At 43.6% G+C, this 18,710-nt stretch overlaps 1 protein-coding gene across 1 annotated transcript in view; it reads right to left on the bottom strand.

The window, feature by feature from the left end:
- Window positions 1–7,988, bottom strand: part of Cap2 (cyclase associated actin cytoskeleton regulatory protein 2) — a 140,241-nt gene extending 132,253 nt beyond the window's left edge. Inside the window, exon 1 of the mRNA XM_048461042.3 lies at window positions 7,835–7,988. The gene's annotated coding sequence lies outside the window, so the exon portion shown is untranslated. The remainder of the gene's footprint in view (window positions 1–7,834) is intronic.
- Window positions 7,989–18,710: the final 10,722 nt, after the last annotated feature.

Below are 18,710 nucleotides of genomic sequence, written 5' to 3'. Positions count from 1 at the left end.
GTCAGGGGAAACGGAGACTATAAATCTAGCGGGAACCATAACTATTCATCCATCTTGGTTATTTCAGCCACTCACCAATTTTTATTAGGCTATTTTTATCTCTCTGTGGATAAAGAAGCTAACTTGTGAAATAATAGAGTAGAACACATAATTATTAATTATAGACATGCAAAAAACAAATAAATCTGTTGCTCCTTTTCCCATGGACATTCCAGTGACCTCCCCTTTCTATGGAATGTGCAAATTTAACATCACTAAACAAATTCATTCTTGCATTATAAATCATGTCCTATGAGCCACATGGAAGATATTTCTGGTTATTTCATAAGCATAGAAGTGTTCAATATGGCAGTTCTATTCTTCTCAAGCACACCCTTTGACCTCAGTGGACAGTTTGGCTAGACTGTACACTGGTATCAGTATTACTTAGAGTGGTTTTATTTTCCCACATCAATTGATTAGGCTGGGAGCCACATCATACTTGTGGAACACAACAATCTGCAGGATTTGGTTCTCCCTCATCATGTGGATTCCAAGTATCGAACTCATCACACTTGGTGGCAAACGCCTTTACCCACTGATGAGACACTCTGTCTTCATCGTTTTTGAAGGAAGTCCCCTAGGAGACAAATCTCTGGAAATGTCTGTGAGGGAGTATCCAGATTGGGTTAAGCGAGGAAACAGATTCACCCCGAGTGTGACTGGCACCGCCAAGGAGGCTGAGGTCTCAGACTGAGTAGCAGAGCTGAGCACCAACATCAGTCTCTCCCTGGTCAGTGTGATCATCCTGTTCCTCCCAACATGACAACCCCACCACGATAGGTTGTACTCTCAAACTGTGATCTAAATAAACCTTTTCTTAAGTTGTATTATTTGGGTCTTTTGTTACAGTAACGAGACAGGTAGATAATACAGTGGTTTTCTTGGTGTGGCCCTATTTGACTGATTCTTGTTGCTAGAGGGCAAAAACAGAAAAAAGAATATATCTCATAAGAACCAGAGAGTTGCTGGGCAGGGGTAGTGCCCGCCTTTAATCCCAGTACCACTTGGGAGGCAGAGGCAGGTGGATCTCTGTGAGTTCGAAGCCAGCCTGGTCTACAGAGCAAGTTCCAGGACAGTCTCCAAAGCTACACTGAGAAACTCTGTCCAGAAAAACCAAAAATAATAAATAAATAAATAAATTAGTTAATTAATTAATAGAACCAGAGAGTCTACTGTGAATAGAAACCAGAGAACAAGACAGGAAATCAGGATGCCATCCCAAGTATAGATCCTTTGAAATGTGCAATCATGACTTAGATGATGCTTCTGTTTGGTGGTACTCATTCTTGGCCCCGTGACAGCTGCCACTCAAAACAACAAACAAATGTCCAGTGAATACTGGATTTTCACATATTATGACACAAAGTAGCAGGGGTTATTTTCTCTCCAAATTAACAGAGGTTTTGAAAGTCCCACTGTTTGATTACGACGTGGACTTTAATTGGAGCGGCTGGAGGCCAACAGGAACCTCAGTGTTTCCCTGACTTATTCAGCCATCAGGCACAGATGGAATCTTAAAAACTAAGGCCTCACTTTCCTTCTCTACTTGTTTGAGAGATCAGCAAGAAGCCAGGACTGTTAGACGGATGTCTGGTTACTAGCTAGGCTAGATGAACATGGACATCTATTCATGATAATGAAGGACATTCATGATAATGTGGATTCGGAGTTCCACAGTTCCTATGCAATATTGAAAAGGGGGAAAAACCCTGTCACATAATTTCTTAGTGAAAGAAACCATGCTTTTTCCCAAGCAAGAAAATGATTTATAACTACAAACACAAAGTAAGACTTTCTTAGACATAAAACTCACATAAAAAGCCAATCTTAGGGGATCTTACTTAGTTGATGCGCTTTATGCACAGAGCCATTTCCTCCACGACTGCTTGTGAACTTTATCAGAAAACAGTATCACAACTAGAATTTAAATAGATTGAAAGTCAGGATCTTGGGTCTCGTCACGTTATCTTGGGCTGGGGAATGAACAAGCTAGGCTTACTTGTCCGTGGCTAAGTCACTAAACTTCCTAGCCCAGAAGAAGAGACAGTTTAACTGATAAAGTGCTTACCCTGCAAGCATGAGACCCCAAGCCCAAGTGTGTCCAGGACCTATGTCAAAAAGCCCAGAGACGGTACGGGGCACTTGTAATCTCTGAGTTGGCGAGGCAGGTAGGGACAGATGGGTCCCTGAGGCTCCCTACCCAGCCAGCCTAGCCTAGCAGGTAAGTTTTAGGTCAGGGAGAGACTCCATCTCAAACACAAGACAAATAGTGCTTAAGGAACAATATCTGAGGTTGTTCTTTGTCTTCCATATTTTCATACTCATGTGAACACGTACCCCTTGCACACATGTAGGTATATGGACATGTGCACGCATGCGTGCACACAGACACATACACACATGGGTAGTGGATCACAGTAACTCTTAAAACACATAGGAAAGGTCTCCAGAACATCACTCTTGGTAAAGGGAAACCACGGCAAACAGCTTACATGCCTGTCAGCTTGACAAGGACCATAGAGATTGGAGAATATTTCTCAAAGATCGTAACAATGACTTCCATTGGGCAATGCAGGCTATTCTTAAAAACGTAATGGTGAGTTTTCAGATAATGAGATTTATCAGGGCATGGTGGCACACACCTGCAAACCCAGTACTTGGGAGGCAAAGGTAGGAGGATCACAAGTTCAAGGCCAATCTCAACTCTATAGGAAGTGCAAGGCCACCCTAGGTTATCCGAGATGCAATCTCAAAAACAAACAAAGAAAAAATGGAAGAAACCAAATGAACAAGCAAAGAGTGATAGAGGAATAAAGGTGAGATTATATATACCTTTAAAGTAGATGGAAAAATCTACTAAGATCTAGATGATGGTCATTTAGGATCTCATATACACGCTATAAAATTGCTTCACAATTAAATCAGGATGATTAACACAACATTCAAAGTTGGGAGGAACTGGGAGCGGCATAGGACAGGGAAGGCAAAGAGCTGGACAAGCCAGGCGGCAGCCTACTCCACTCACCAAAGGCCTCTATTCTCTTTAGCAGCCTATTTGAGTTTTAGACAGCATTCAACACACACATACTTAAAAGTGTCCGGTTCAATTATTTTTATAAAATTCACGGATTTGTGAAACTGTCACTGATTTCTGAACCTTTCCATCATCTCAGAAAGGGCGCAGGGGCCACGGAGAAAAGGGGGGAAAGATTGTGAGGAGCAAACATTGGGCGTGGGGCAGCTGCTGTGAAACAGAGCTCCTGGGCAGGACAGGACCTGTACTCATGATCTCCCAGCAGCCATGACGATCAAGACAGTCTCTGTTCTAGCATGGTGCGGGCCGGGCCCTTAAAAGCCCCTATGCCTAACTGAGGAGTTACTGACAGTGGATGGCTTCGAGGGGAGGGAGGGTAAGTTTTCTTTAAGGACATGGGCCCTGGTTGGTTGACAATGCTGCAGTGGATAGACCTACACCATGAGTACAAGGACAGCACAACTTGGACTCAGTGGACTATTAAAAAAAAGACACAAAGCTGGGAAAGGGTAGAGAGTAGGGGTGGATACAGGAGGAGTTGGGGGAGGGAGTGGAAGATGAGTGTGGTAAAATACATTGCATGCATGTACAAAATTCTAAAAAAATAATAAAAATATTATATTTAAAAGTCAATAAAGAAGTGGGGTGGTGACGGCACATATATTCAATCCCAACATTTGGGAAGCAGAGGCAGGTGGATCTCTGAGTTCAAGGCCTGCCTCGTCTACAGAGTGAGTGCCAACACAACCAAGGCTACACAGTCTTGAAAAACTAATAAAATAAAATTAAAATTAAAACAAAGAAAAAAAAACCTCATACCTTTTTCACCTCCATTCCCATCCTAGCCAATAACTGATCTGTTGATAAAAATTTCTTAGAAACATTTTCTTAGGAGTGGATTCATATACAATAAGTGGTCTTTTGGGCCTGGCTTCTTTCACTTAGCAGGATGCTACCGAGGTTCACACATGTAGCATGTTTCATACAGTAGTGCACCTCTTTCTGTGTGCACACATATGTGCTAATGTGTGCGGAAGCCAGAGGTCAAGGTCAGATGTCTTCCTCAGTCTTTCACGGACTCTGCTTCCCCAGTGCTGGGATTACAGGCACAAGCCACTGCAGCAAGCTTTTATGTGAGGTCTGGGGGCTCAAACTCGGGTCTTCAGGGCTGAGTCTCAAGCTACTTCCCCAGCCCTACCTTCCTTTTAATAATATCTCATTGTACAGATTGATCATATTTTCCTGTCCACTCACCAGCAGATGGGCGTTTTGTGTGTGTGTGTGTGTGTGTGTGTGTGTGTGTTTCCGTCCCTTAGCTGTTACCATGGGTGCATCTATGAACCTGTGTATAGTTTTCGTTGTTCCTTTTTAAAATTTATTTTTATGTGCAGCGCTGGGATTTGAACCCAAGGTCTTGCTCATGATACACAAATGCTCTTCCACTGAGTTATACTGCTAACTCTATGTATATGTTTCTTTTTCATGGCTATGTTTGCATTTCTCTTGAATATAGACTTATTATAGTGGAATTGCGAGGTCATACAGCAACTCTGTTTAACTCAAGGGACCACAGTTTTCAAATTAAACATCATTTTATATTTCCATCAGCAATTCCTTCATGCTTTCACCAAGACTTGGGATTATCTGATTTTTTTTTAAATTACAGTCACAGTAGTGAGTATAACATGAAATCTCATTGTGGTTTTGACTTGCAATTACCTGGTGGATAATGATGTTGGGCATCTTTTTATGGCTTTAATGGCCACTTATCATCTTCTTTGGCATATTTTGCAATAGGTCTTCTTTTTATTAGTAAATTAGAAAGGCTTTTTATATAATGTACAACTAAATCCCTAATCAGATATACGATCTTAAAGATACGTATTTATGGTTTAATTTTTGTTTTTGCTTTTGTTTTTTGGAGACAGGGCTTCTCTGTAGCTTTGGAGCCTGTCCCAGAACAAGTTATTGTAGACCAGGCTAGCCTCAAACTCACAGAGATCTGCCTGCCTCTGCCTCATGAGTGCTGGGATTAAAGGTGTGCACCACCACTGCCGGGCAATATTTACGTTTTGAGAGTTATTTTTTCATAACTCTCTTGTTTCCAAGTCCTATTTGTAAACTTGGCAATACGTTCACGACTACTTTAAGTATAATGGTCATAACTTACATAGACTTGGCATATTCTGGTGTATAATATATAATTGATAAATTAAGAATGAAATTAAGAATTATCTTCATAATAAACAAATCTGTTAGGAGATACACAAAGCAAAATAAAACATCATATCTAAAAGAAGCTAACATTGTTCTTGTGAGTATTTAATTTCTGGGCATAATTTAAGCAGTTGGAGACTCAAGTTATCAGTCTCTAACCCAAGGTGGGAAGAAGCTGTCTACTGTCAGGAGAAAAAAAATCTACTTATTCCCTCCCATGTCCTTCATCCCTATAAATGAAGAATGGTGTGTGTGTGCATGTGTGTGTGCATGCGTGTGTGTGTGTATGCATGTGTGTGTTTGTGTGTGTGTGTGCGTGCGTGTATGTATGCGTGTGTGTGTGTGCGTGCGTGTGTGTGTCCGTGTGTGTATGCATGTGTGTGTGTGTGTGTGTGTTTGTGTGTGTGTGTTAGTGGGAATAATCTTTACTGGTGAAAACTAAACTGCAGAGTTCATTATCTGTTAATACAATGAAACTTGGTAGCATTGTTCCATTCCATAGTCTTCTTGGCCACTTTTTCTTCTTTAAATTTATTTCATGCTTATGAAAGTGTTTTGTCCATACATCTGGCTTTGTACCATGTGTGTGCCTGGTGCCTGTAGAAGCCTGAAGACGGTTATGAGCTGCCATACGGGTGCCGGGAACTGAACCCAGGTCTTGTGGGCGAGTAGCCAGTGCTCTTAACTGCTGAGCTATCTTTCCCAACCCACCCCTCCTGGGTCACTTCTGATTTACATCCGAGGAGTTACTCAACAGATGACACGGGTTGCAAAGCCTCTGATTTCCCAGATCTTCAGCCAGGAAGTATAGCAAACCCCACACCTTGTCCTATCAACAAGCCAAACAACATCCTTCTCAGTGACAAGTGAAGAAAACCTCACTCCCTGCTTGTGAGACTGGTTGGCAACTGTCACGGTTTCTCACAGTCTCTTCATCCTGTGTCATCATTTGACCCTAATTTTATTAAGGATTTTCAAATTTGAGGATTCATGGAGAAATAAGTCTTCTATTGGAAAAAAAAAAGGTGCAGTCTTGTCAAGAAAGCATGCCCTAGCTTCAAGTTACTGATTTAATTATCTCTGCCAGCTTTTGAAGATCTCCGTGCAGAGCCATGCGCTCTCTAACAGGCTCTCAATCCATAACCATGCAGAGCTAACAGAACTATTAGAACCCCTCCCTGCCCTCAGCAGGCCTGTGTTCTAATTAAACCCCAGCACACGGAAACCATTCCAAAGATGGTAACACCACTGCCCCTTACACCAAGTGGTCCCAGCTACGTCAGCAAGACTTCTGAGGAAAATTCCCGAAATTAAAATTTATCTAGCCAGGTGTGGAGGTGCACATCAGGAATCCAGCAATCAGAAGACTAGAGCAGGGGGATGGTGAGTTTGAGGTCAGCCTGGACCAGTGAGGAGTTCCTGGCCAGCCTAGGTATAGAGTGAGATTCTGCCTCACAGAAAGCAAAGGTGTTGGTGTGTACCTATAATCTCAACACTGAAGAGGCTGAATGAAGTAGGAGGATTATTGGTAAGAGTTTGAGGTCAGGCTGGAGTTTCATAGTGAGGCTCTGTCCACTCACAAACCAACCAGTCAAACAAACAAATGAAATTGACACGGGCAGTAAATGCCAGTGCTTGCCAGCAATTCTGATAAACTAAGTTTTACCCCAAGTTTTCTGGGCTTCTGAATTCTGCTGACTACATAGGCAAAAGCCCCCTTATCTTGTTTGCCTGCTCAATATTCGCCACCACTTGGCCTTTTCGGATCTAATTCTAAATAACAGGTCCTGAACATTCTAAAAACACAGACTCACTCCAAGAACACATGGATTCCGATATTGCTAACGCACAGCCTCTTTGTGGTGCTGATGAGAATAAATATTCTCGTATGCATAACCGGCCATCAACCTAAAGGTGATGACGAGATTGCTGATGTCACAAACAAGCCCCTATGGGGCAGTCAGAGAGCAGCTGCAGGGTACCATTTTCAGAGCGGTTCCTTCAAAGCCTTAGTTGCGTTTGCATTTTTTAAAAGTGACTCATGGCCTCAAGTCAGGTTCCGCAGAGAAGCCGGGTCTCTTTCCTTCCAGCACTTTCGAATAGAGGTGGTTTTGGCAAGATCCATCTCAATGAAACCCACCCAGGAACCCGTGGGAGGTTCAGAGCAGGGCAGTGGAGACCCCTCGAAGTTAGACCGCCCCAGGGTGCGCTGGCTGTCGGCCGGCAGGCTACGGGTGACCCTCCAGCCCGGAACTCGCGGTCCTCAGCGCCAGGGGAGCAGCTAGAGCGTTGGGTTGCACTGACCCAGATGAGGTCCGCCCGGGAACCGGGTCCCAGAATCCCAGGTCCTCGTATCCCCCGAGTCCTCACATCTGGGTGGCCTCAGATCCCTGAGCCCGCGTCGCCTTTCTTCCCGGCGTCCTGACCATCTCCCACCCTACCCGGAGCGCGCAACTTGCGAGCGCCCGCCCGCCCGGAGCCTAGGCAAGCCCACCACCCCCCTCCCAATTTCCCCAGGTTCCCCGCGCGCTCTAGTCTGACCTGCTGCGGAGCCCAGGTTCCGGCTTCGGTGATGCAAAGCCGGCTTCGGTCACTCGCGCGCCCTCGTCCCGCAGGCCCTGCGCTGCCTCCGCCTGCCCTCCCCCCGGCACGGGAGCCCGAGCCGGTCACGCTGCTCGCGGGGAGAGTCGCCCGCGGCTTCCGGCAGCTCCAAATACAGACGCGCGCGGGAGGGGCCGGGAGCGCCCAGCTGAGGGCGGGGGGTGGCAACGAAGGGAGCGGAGAGGAGGCGCAGATGGGCTGTGGGAGAAGGGGCGATGACCAGTACAAGCAGGAAATTCCTTCGTCTCCTCCAGGTTTGCACAGAGGTCTGGAAAGGTCTAGTGGCTTCTGGCTTGGGGTGATACACAATGACCCTGGCAAAGAGAGGGATAATGAGGTAAACTCGAATGTCCTCCAACTCGAGGTAAAGGATAAAGGGCTACAGACGTGTTTATCTCTTTAGATAGACTGTAGATTCAGGGCAATTAATACTCCCTTACAGTGTTGTTCAAAAGTAACATATATACCAACTTTAAAAAGTCATCTGATTATTTAGACACAAATATAACCCCCAGCTATCCTACTTCGGCAGCTGCCTATTTGTAGACAAGGCCCCCTCTTCTATGTATATGGTCCATGCTTACAAACCTGGGAGCTTTTCTCTCTGATTAGCGTAATCAGAAAGGACTGATTTTCAAGTTCCTTTCCTTTTCTTTTTTTTTTTTTGTGTGTGGGGGTACAGAGTTTATTTAGTGGATATTGGGAAGGGTATGGGGTAAGGGATTATGTGGGCGGGGAGAGAGCGGGAACAGAGAAAGAAGAAAGAGGAAGGGGAGGGCAGGGGAGTCAGAAACTGCCTCTTCAGAAAAAGGACGGGCATGAATCTCTTTATTGAACGAATGTGGGGTTTTTGTTTAACTTTTGAGACAGTGTCTCAGTGTGTAGCCCTCACAGGCCTGGGACTTACTATGTAAACCAAACTGTTCTCAAACTCACATCCTTCTACCTCTGCCTCTTGAATGCTGGGATTAAAGGTGTGCACCACCACTGTGCCTGGCCCTACAGAGATCCGTAAAGCAAGCTCTCAAAACAGTGCTGAAAGGGGAGTATGGCAAAGTCCGTGTTCCCTGTCAATGCTCACGTCACATTTAATTCAGCTCTGTGTGTTACCCAAAGACCACAACTTTGAAGCAGCTCCTAGCACACTTTATTCTTGGCCAACAATGGTGTTCTGGGAGAAGCACCTCTTCACACTCTCTTGTCTGGAGTAAAGTAAAGGGAAACAGAGATGTAAACACTGACCTGTGAACTGCTGCCTGAAACCAGAGCTAGAGCGGTTCCTATCCCCTGTGTTGTGTGCCTTGCATAGGGTAGCAGTCAGTAAATCTGTGTGGAATAGCTAACAATGAGTAAGTGAACGAATAGATACATGGGTTATAGATGGATGTAGAGCATTCGTGTTTCACGAATGCAGAAAAATATAACCCATTCTAACATGGGTACTTATTTATTATTCATTTACACGCATGTACTTAAATGAATACACACACATATCCTGGATTTCTGAGACAAGATCTTGTTGGATATAAAACTCTTGGTCCCTAAATTCATGGCAATCCTCCTGCTTCCTCTTCCTAAACGCTGAGATTACAGACGTAATATCTTCAGAACACCAACTTCCGAAATTACCAACAGAATGCTTCTTTTCACTTAATTCAGCCATCCTTCCGTGTCTGTGGAACTGGTCCCAGGGCCTGTCACAGCTGACAAGGTCTGCAGATGTGTAAGAGTGCCGTGTAAAATCGCCTGGCATTTGCATACTGCTGGAACCTTCCTGCGTGCTGATCATGTCCAGGTGACTCACAGTACCCAAAACAATAGAAATGCCATGTAAGTAGCCATTATAATGTACTGTCTGGGGGGCAGCAAAGACAATGATTGAAGCTGTTCAACTCCACCTCTAATATCTTAAATCCATGGTGGGTTGACTCCACGGATGGAAGCTCCGTGGATGCAGAGGCCTGCCTGCTGGATTTTATGTTGGAATATGATGTACCGTGGAGTATAAGATGAAGGCATAGTTCTGTCATTGAATTTATATTGTAATAGAAAGATAGGCGACTGTGGGTGTCGCCACAGAGTGAGGAAGATGATGAGAAATGTCCAAAATATGCACAGAGCTTCTGGAAGCAGAGATGAGAGGAGGGCGTTGGATCCAGAGGGTCCGGAGTGTTTTCTAGCGTAAGTGAAAGGTGGGATTTTAGGCAGAAGAAAGAACGGAAGAGAGAATGGCCCCAGAGCTTAGGAGGTTGGGACAGGAAGATGGCGCCAAGTTCAAACCAGCCTGGGCTGCATGGTGCATTAGAGGCCTCCCTAGGCCGATGGTGCAAGACTCTGTCTCAGTGCCTGAGGGGAGTTGGGGAGAGAAATGGAGAAGAGGGAGGGGGAGTTTAGATAAGGCCATAAAGGAAGTTGGATTAGAGGACTGCCACGTGGAAGGAGGCCTTCAATTCTACCCCAAGACATTAAACTCTCTGTAGTAGACACTGGGAGGCTGCTAACGACTTTTAAAAGCAGAGATAGCGATGGTCAATCCGTGGTGATTCACAGGACCAGAAAAAAAAGCAGCCGTGGATCCCACTTAGTCCCATATACTGTAAGACCTATGAGTGGTGTGTCTCTAAGGGACAAATCTCCCAAGAGTCTTTTTGCTTCATAACTCTCTAAAATGATGGTCCACATTTTTCCAACCAGTCCTGAAGAGTCCAAGGAATCAGAGATGACATTTTCTGGGTTCAAGACTGTGTCCACAGAAGCATCCCTGAGTCCTCTTCGTGGATAATGTTCTTGGTCAGAATCTGAAAGTGGTGGAGCTAGAAGAAAGAAGGAAGTCTAGGCTGAGCTAGACTTCCCTAAATCTCATTGACCCGCCTTGAGACTCCAGCCCAAGCCTGCCTTTGTTCTGCGCAAATGATCTCTTTAACAAGGATCTTCAGACCCCTTATACAATGCTGGGTGTGGGGTGCACACTTGTAATCCAGGGCTGGGGAGGCAGAGACTTGCAGCTCCCCGAGGCTCGCCAGCCAGTCTGACTAGCCTATCTGTAGAACTTCAGACTAGTGACAGACCGTTTGCCTCAAAATAAAGAGGGGCAAAATCCTCTGTCCTCTGATCTCCATAGCAACTATGTGCACACATATGCACCTGCATCTACACACACATAATCCATGAACACCACACACACACACACACTGTGGTTTCCAGAATCTCGTCTTAGTCTCTTTGTTGCTGTAACTGAGCACCTGAGGCTGGGCAACTTAACTACATATCCCACTAGATAGTCTGTGAATACAGAAATTTAAATTTCTCATGGTCCTGGAGGTGGGGAAGTGGAAGACCCAGGAGACTGGAGTCTGCTGACAGCTCACATTTTGGTTCCAAACTGGCGCCCTTGCTCACATGGCAGAAGGCAGGAGGGCAAAAAGCAGACAAATTAGGTGTGCCTGCTCAGGGTGGAGGAGCAAAAGGGATGAGAACTCCCACAGCCTTTTCTTGAAATATTATTACATTTATTTATTTTGTGTATATATATATATGTGTGTGTGTGTGTGTGTGTATATATATATATTTGCAAGCACGTGCCACAGCACACATGTGGAGGTCAGAAGACAACTTGCAGGAGTTGGTTTTCTTTTTCCACTACGTGTGTCCCAGGGATGGAGCTCAGGGTGACAGACTTGTCAGCAAGCACCTCTATCTCCCATTACCCCCTCTCCAATCTCTTTGCAAGAACATTGACCCCAGCCAGAGGGCTGGGGCACTCTGGGCTCTCCCACTTTGTCATCTCTCATATTTTAATGCTATGGCACCATTAGCATTAAAATTACATGTAGCTCCATGTACATTTTTCGGAAGGTGAGTGCATTCAACTCTGGCAGGTTCCAAAGCACCTAGCCCTCTGATTTGCAGGATGCTAACCACTGTTGAACTTGCTTGATGAAAAATTCTCCCCCTGTAACCGTGTATTAAATGGGAACCAGTGAGTCTTTTTAAATACTTTCAGCTAAGCAGCAGTCACAATGACCAATGGAGACAGAGAGAGATGCATTCCAGAGTGTTTTCCCAAATGAATCTATTCTAGGTGACCAGACCACACTGCAAATTCTATTCTACCCCCAGGGATGCTCGGATCTAAGATGGGATCACTGAGCCTTGGTGTTTGATGGCAGTTTCTTTTGCTCCATTGGTAGGGTCTCTCCCAGGCAAATAGAAAACACACAACAAACAGTTCCTCCCCAAGGCTTTTCTTGGTTCCCAAGGAAGCCAAGAAGATGACGGTGTCGCTCCACAAACACTCCTTTTCTGGAGTCAAAAGACCGAAAGACTGTGCTGCCAGTGTACTGTAGGACTTCGTGTTTTATTTTACCAAGTTCCCAGTGGAAAATTACCAGTAGTCATTTATACCAGCAGACGACTCGAGAACATTTGTTCTACAAATAGTGGATGTTATACTGTGCTGCTCACATCCTGGGTACCCAGAATGCAGCACTGTCAGCAAGTCGAATACCAATGCCATTGACCTTCCACCTGCACAGCTTCCACACCCAAGGATCCAGCCAACCTCAGGCTTACAATCTCTGAACTAAAAACTGTAGGGAACACACACGATTTTTTGTTCTTGTCATTAATCTCTAAGCAATACTGTGTGCACTTATTTCTGTGATGTTTTCATTGACTGGGTACTAGAAGCAATCGGAGCATACTATAGGACAGTCTAAGCTGTAAGCAACACTGCACCATTTTATAGTAAGAAAGTAAGCATCAAGGGTGTGGATGTGTGGAAGAGTCTTGAGATACCAAGAGAGAACTGCAATTGATAAAAAAAAATTAAGCTCTTAACTTCATATGGAACAGCAAGAAACCCAGGACAGCCAAAACAATCCTGTACAATAAAGGAACTTCTGAAGGCATCACAATCCCGACTTCAAACTCTACTACAGAGCTACAGTACTGAAAACAGTCTGATATTGGCATAAAAACAGACAGAAGACCAATAGAAAACCAAATCAAAGACCCAGATATTAATCGTCACCTACGAACACCTGATTTTTGACAAAGAAGCAAAAAATATAAAATAGAATAAAGAAAGCATGTTCAACAAATGGTGCTGGCATAACTGGATATCAGCATGTAGGAGAATGGAAATAGATCCATATCCATTCCCATGCACAGAACTCAAGTCCAAATAGATCAAAGACCTCAACATAAAGCCAACCACACTGAACCTCATAGAAGAGAAAGTGGGAAGTACACTTGAACATATTGGTACAGGAGACCACTCCATAAATATAATCCTGGTAGCACAGACACTGAGAGAAACAACTAACAAATGGAACCTCCTGAAACTGAAATGCTTCTGTAAAGCAAAGGACACGGTCGACAAGACAAAACAACACCCTACAAAATAGGAAAAGATTTTCACTAACCCCACATTGGACAGAAGTCTGATATCTAAAATACACAAAGAACTGAAGAAATTGATCATCAAAAAAATAATCCAATAAAGAATGGGGTACAGACCTAAACAAAGAACTCTCAACAGAGGAATCTAAAATGGCTGAAAGACACTTAAGGAAATGCTCAACATCCTTAGCCATCAAAGAAATGCAAATCAAAACAACTCTGAGGTTTCATTTCATACCTGTAAGAATGGCCAAGATCAAACACACTGATGACAACTTATGCTGGAGGCATTGTGGGGGAAAGGGGACTCTCCTGCATTGCTGGTGGGAGTGTAAGCTGGTACAGCTCCTTTGGTTATCAGTGTGGCGATTTCTCAGAAAATCAAGAAACAACCTTTCTCAAAACTCAGCAATACCACTTTGGGGGATATATTCAAAGAATACTCAACTGTGCCGCAAGGACATGTGTTCAACTATGTTCATAGCTGCATTGCTTGTCATAGCCAGAATCACCTGGAAACAACCTAAATACCCCTTGACTGAAGAATGGATAAGGAAAATGTGGTCCGTTTCCTTTACACAATGGAGTACTACACAGCAGAAAAACATGACATCTTGAAATTTGCAAGCAAATGGATGGTGCTAGAAAACATTGAGTGAGGTAACCCAGACCCAGAAATACAAACGTCATATGTACTCACTTATAAGTAGCTTTTAGACATAAAGCAAAGAAAACCAACCTACAATTCACAATTCCCGAGAACATAGACAACAGTGAGGACCCTAAGAGAGACTTGCATGGATCAAATCTACCTAGGAAATAGAAAAAGACAAGATCTCCTGAGTAAATTGGGAGCATGGGGACCATGGGAGAGGGTTGAAGGGGAGGGGAGAGGAAGGAAATGTGTAGCTCAATAAAATCAATTTTAAAATGTTAAGAAAAGAAGAAAGAAGAAAATTTAACCAAGAAATGCAATCCTAGATTGACATTTAAATTAAAGGAACCATAATCTTATTTTAAGTTCTCTTACCTGTCTTACAATTGTTAATTATAAGTATAAATATCTTTCTCCCCTTTCACAGTAATAAGTATAATTAAGTAGAAATATTACAATTGATGTTTTAATTAAAAATAACAGAAAAATATTAAGCCATCACCATGTGTGAGAATATCACCTGTTCCAAGTATTTTATATATTTATTAACTTCGCAGCCTCGTGACTTGGGTACTGTTATTATCTTCCGTTTGTAAGTCAAGAACTCACCACAGAAAGATGCAGCTATTGACCAAGATCATAGGATAATATTGCCTGAGATTTAGACCCAGGAGTCTGGTTGGATTTCTTCTAACCAACACATTTTATAGAAATAAGAAAAAAAATGAAAGAAATCAATTTAAATATCACAAACGACCAGTACAAAATTAGATACCTCACCAGTTATGACTAGTTTTGTGCCTGTGTCATTGAGAGTTCCAGCTGGGGAGATGGTTGATAAGATGCTTGGCTTGCCTGTCTCCGAATCCGTGTCAGAGAGTTAGGCATGGTGAGGTCTGCTTGTAATCCTGCGGCTGCTGAGCCAGAGACAGGCAGGTCCTTGGGGCTTGTGGGCCAGTTATCCTGGTCTACTTGTTAACATCCAGGGCAGTGAGATACTATGAACTGTGAGGTCCCTCTTGAGGAATGAATGACATTCTCTGACCCCCACATACACACTCACACATGGACATTTAAACATGCGTGTGTGTGCGCGCACACACACACACACACACACACACACACAGTCAATCAATCAAGAAAAAATTGTCACGTCTCCCTTTTATTGAGCCAATTTAGTATCCGTGGGAGACCGGTTCTAAGACTCTGGACAATTCTCAGATCCTTGAGTAAATAAAAATCTCATAATAGTTGCATGTTAATTACCCTTCTTGTATACTTTAGCAATCTCTATATTGCTTGAAATATTTCATACAGTAACTAAAGCTGTAAAAATTACTTTAGTGTGTGGTTTAGGGAATAATCATGGAAGGGAGAATTGTCTGCTCCTGTTCAGTACAGATGTATTTAAACTAGAGTTTTGTTACATAATACATAGAAAGATAAAGTGGTGCTCTGGATGAGAATGACCCCTGTAGGTTCGTATGTTTGAATTCTTGATCTTCCAGTTGGTGGAACTGTTTGGGAAAGATTAGGAGGTTGGCTTTTTTTGATAAGGTGTATCACTAGGGGTGGGCATTGAGAGTTCAAAAGTCATGAGAGGCTGAGTCTCTTGTTCTCTCTCTCTCTCTCTCTCTCTCTCTCTCTCTCTCTCTCTTTCTCTCTCTCTCTCTCTCTTCCTCTGCTTGCTGCCTATAGTTAGGATGTAAGTGCTTAGCTACTGCTCCAGCACCATGTCTGCCTGCCATGCTCCCTGCCATGATGGTTATGGTCTAACTGTCTGAAACTGTAAACAAGCCCCGAATTAAATGTCTTTCTTCATCAGCTGCCTTGCTCATGGTGTCACAGCAATAGAACAATAACTGAGACAGAAGTAGAACCCAAGGATGCAGAGGGGGCTACTGTATGCATGAGGATCAGCAAGGCAGAGAAAATGGCAGTGAAATTTGGGGGAGTCCTCCAGAGTTCATGAGCTATGGACAGACAGGAGTATTAAGTCTTGCCTAACCCATGCAAGACCCAGACTCCCTCAGCAGAGTTAACAGCTCTGACTGTGGAGAATTCTTTTCTTCTCAAGGAGGGGAAACTTGATAGCTCAACTCTTGAATCCTGATTCTTCTCCTGTCCAATGAAAGAGGATCCTTGGGAATCCATGCCAAAGAAGTGAAGACCCCTAGACAAAGTTAAAATAGTCCAAACTTTTGTCATTTGATGTGTGTGTGTGTGTGTGTGTGTGTGTGTGTGTGTGTGTTGGGGTCTTTCAAAGATGTTCAGGTTGTCCTTAATCTCTTCGCCTAAAGTAATCGCCCCACCCCGGTCTCCCAACCAGTAGCTGTGGTCCACACTGCGATGCTGAGTGATCCTGAGAAGTGATTGCTGAGAACTCAAGCGAGCAGCTGTGAAGTACAGCAGAACTTGCTGAAGTCCTGTCACTTCCATGTCACGTCTGTCACCCTGTGTCCATCACCACCATCTACAGACACAGCCTCTCCGGGCTCCCCATCTCTCGGTTACTGGATCTGCCATGTGAAATGGTCGGGTGTCACAGGGAAGCATCCCCTTTTCCCAGCGTGATGGTTCTGTGACGTCACTTTCATGGTTATATCTATTCACAAATAGCTGGAGTCTGGGGAAGTCAGAGTACAGAAGAGCGATGGTGTAACTATAAACAGAAGGCGCCAACAGTGGACTTCCTCAGGCTCCACAGATGCTAAAAATGACACGTTTCATTTATCATGTGAACAAGGATTCCGAACTTGGGACCTCTGGATAGGTTTCAAAGACTATATCCTAGAAATCAGGCATGGCAGTGCATGTTTATAATTCCAGCATTCAGTATGTAGAGGCGGGGATTATCACAAGTTGTAAGCCAAGAAGGACACCAAAGTAAGACCTTATCCCAAAAAATGAAAGAAAGGAACTGTTCAACCTGCACATAGTCACGATATCATTTAGGGAGTATAACGTGGCAGTTTAGGGTAGGCATAGTATGTAATGGTCAGTCATATTAGGATTGGTGTGTGTATCATCCCAGGGATACATCACTTTTAATGTTTGAAACACCCAAGATTCTTTTTATTAGCTATTTTGGAGTAATCAAGCCATTGTCACCCATACTTTGCCTACTGTGCCTCTGTTCTGTGGACAGTTTAGAAAATGTCCCTCCTATTCCGTTGTATTCCTCTGCTTGTAGCCATCCTCTTCTTGCTCTGTTTGTTTCTCTGTCTTTCTGTCTGTCTATCCATCCATCATTCCATACATCCATCTATCTTTAATGCTTTCTACAAAGGGCAGGCCAGCCTCGAACTGCCAATCCTCTTGTCCTTAGCCTCTTGGGTGCTGAGCCACCACTTCCAGCTTGTGAAGAGGTTTTTTTTTTTTTAAAAAACAGATTGTGAACCCCACAAATTCCATGTTCTAGATTGATATATTTGTCAAATACATGTGACAACGGATCTTTACAAACCCATAGATGTTTTTAAGATTCCAATGACTCATTGGAACCATACCTAAACAATTTAGTTCATAGCTATCTCTTCTTTTTTCCGGGCGCCTTTGAAATGTATAGTCTATTCATTCAATTAAAAGGAAATGACTCTCAATTTTAAAATATTTTCCCTTTTGAAGTTTCTACTGTTGATATTTAAAAGCTGGGATTCAAAGCTCAGGTTTATTTTAAGTCATTACTCAGTGGGAAAGAAAGGATGCCATATACACGATGCCCCTCCACCCCCAGAATGTGTTCATGAATACTCTCCATCTACCCATTACCCTTGTGCCTGCAAACTGGGGATACCTGCCTTGCTATACTGGGAGAGATAGTGCGTGATGCTCAATCCTCAGTAGGTGTTTTCAGGAGTAATGTAATGAAATAAATCCAGTTTTAAAGTCAGGACTTAGAGAAATGAACAAATTTTTTGGGTTTTGTTTCTTCCTAGAGCCATACTAGAAGTAAGCTATTGCTTTTTCATTATAAATCCCATTTACTGCAACATATGAATATGATGATACCTTGCTCATATAGGCTCATAGATTTGAATGCTTGCTCACCAGGGTGTGGCACCATTAAGAGGTGTGGCCTTGTTGGAGGAGGCGTGGCCTTGTTGGAGGAAGTGTGTCACTGAGGGTGGGCTTTGAGGTTTCAGTATGCTCAAGGCAGGCACGGTGCCTCGCTCTCAGCTTCCCCTCCAGCACTATTTCTGCCTGCACACTGTCATGCTTCCTGCCATGACGATAATGGACTAAACCTTGGAATCTGTAAGCCAGCTCCAATTAAATGCTTTCTTCTAAGAGTTCCTGTGGTTATGGCAGCTCTTCACAGGAATCAAACATGAATTAAGACACATTTGAAAAAGTATTCTTCACGGCCAGTGAGATAGTTCGGTAGGTAAGAATTCCTGCTGCATGAACTTAGCAGCTTGGGCTGGATTCCTGGAACCCACAGTGCAAGCCCAAGTAGAGAACCAACTCCTGAAGGTTGTCCTCTGACCTCTATACCTGCACCACGGCAGGGTCATGCCCACATTCAAACACATGCACCACACACATGCATACACATGCACTAAAATAAAAATTTAAAAAAGGGAAAGAAAATTCATCAAAAACATATTTTACATATTTTAAAGCTGAGAGGTATTATCCAATAGAATATAAAGGAGCTGTAAGCCAATGAGATGTAGAATAAGTACAGAAAAGCCGCCAATGTGATACTGGGTTCTGTCTTCTCAGCGTCAATAGACTTAAGAGAGCGAAAGTGGC

This window comes from Myodes glareolus, chromosome 14, assembly GCF_982192425.1.
Source record: "Myodes glareolus chromosome 14, mMyoGla1.1, whole genome shotgun sequence".
NCBI classification, from domain to species: Eukaryota; Metazoa; Chordata; class Mammalia; order Rodentia; family Cricetidae; genus Myodes; species Myodes glareolus.
Note: the sequence above shows the minus strand (reverse complement) of the source record. Positions and strands in the feature narration are given on the sequence as shown.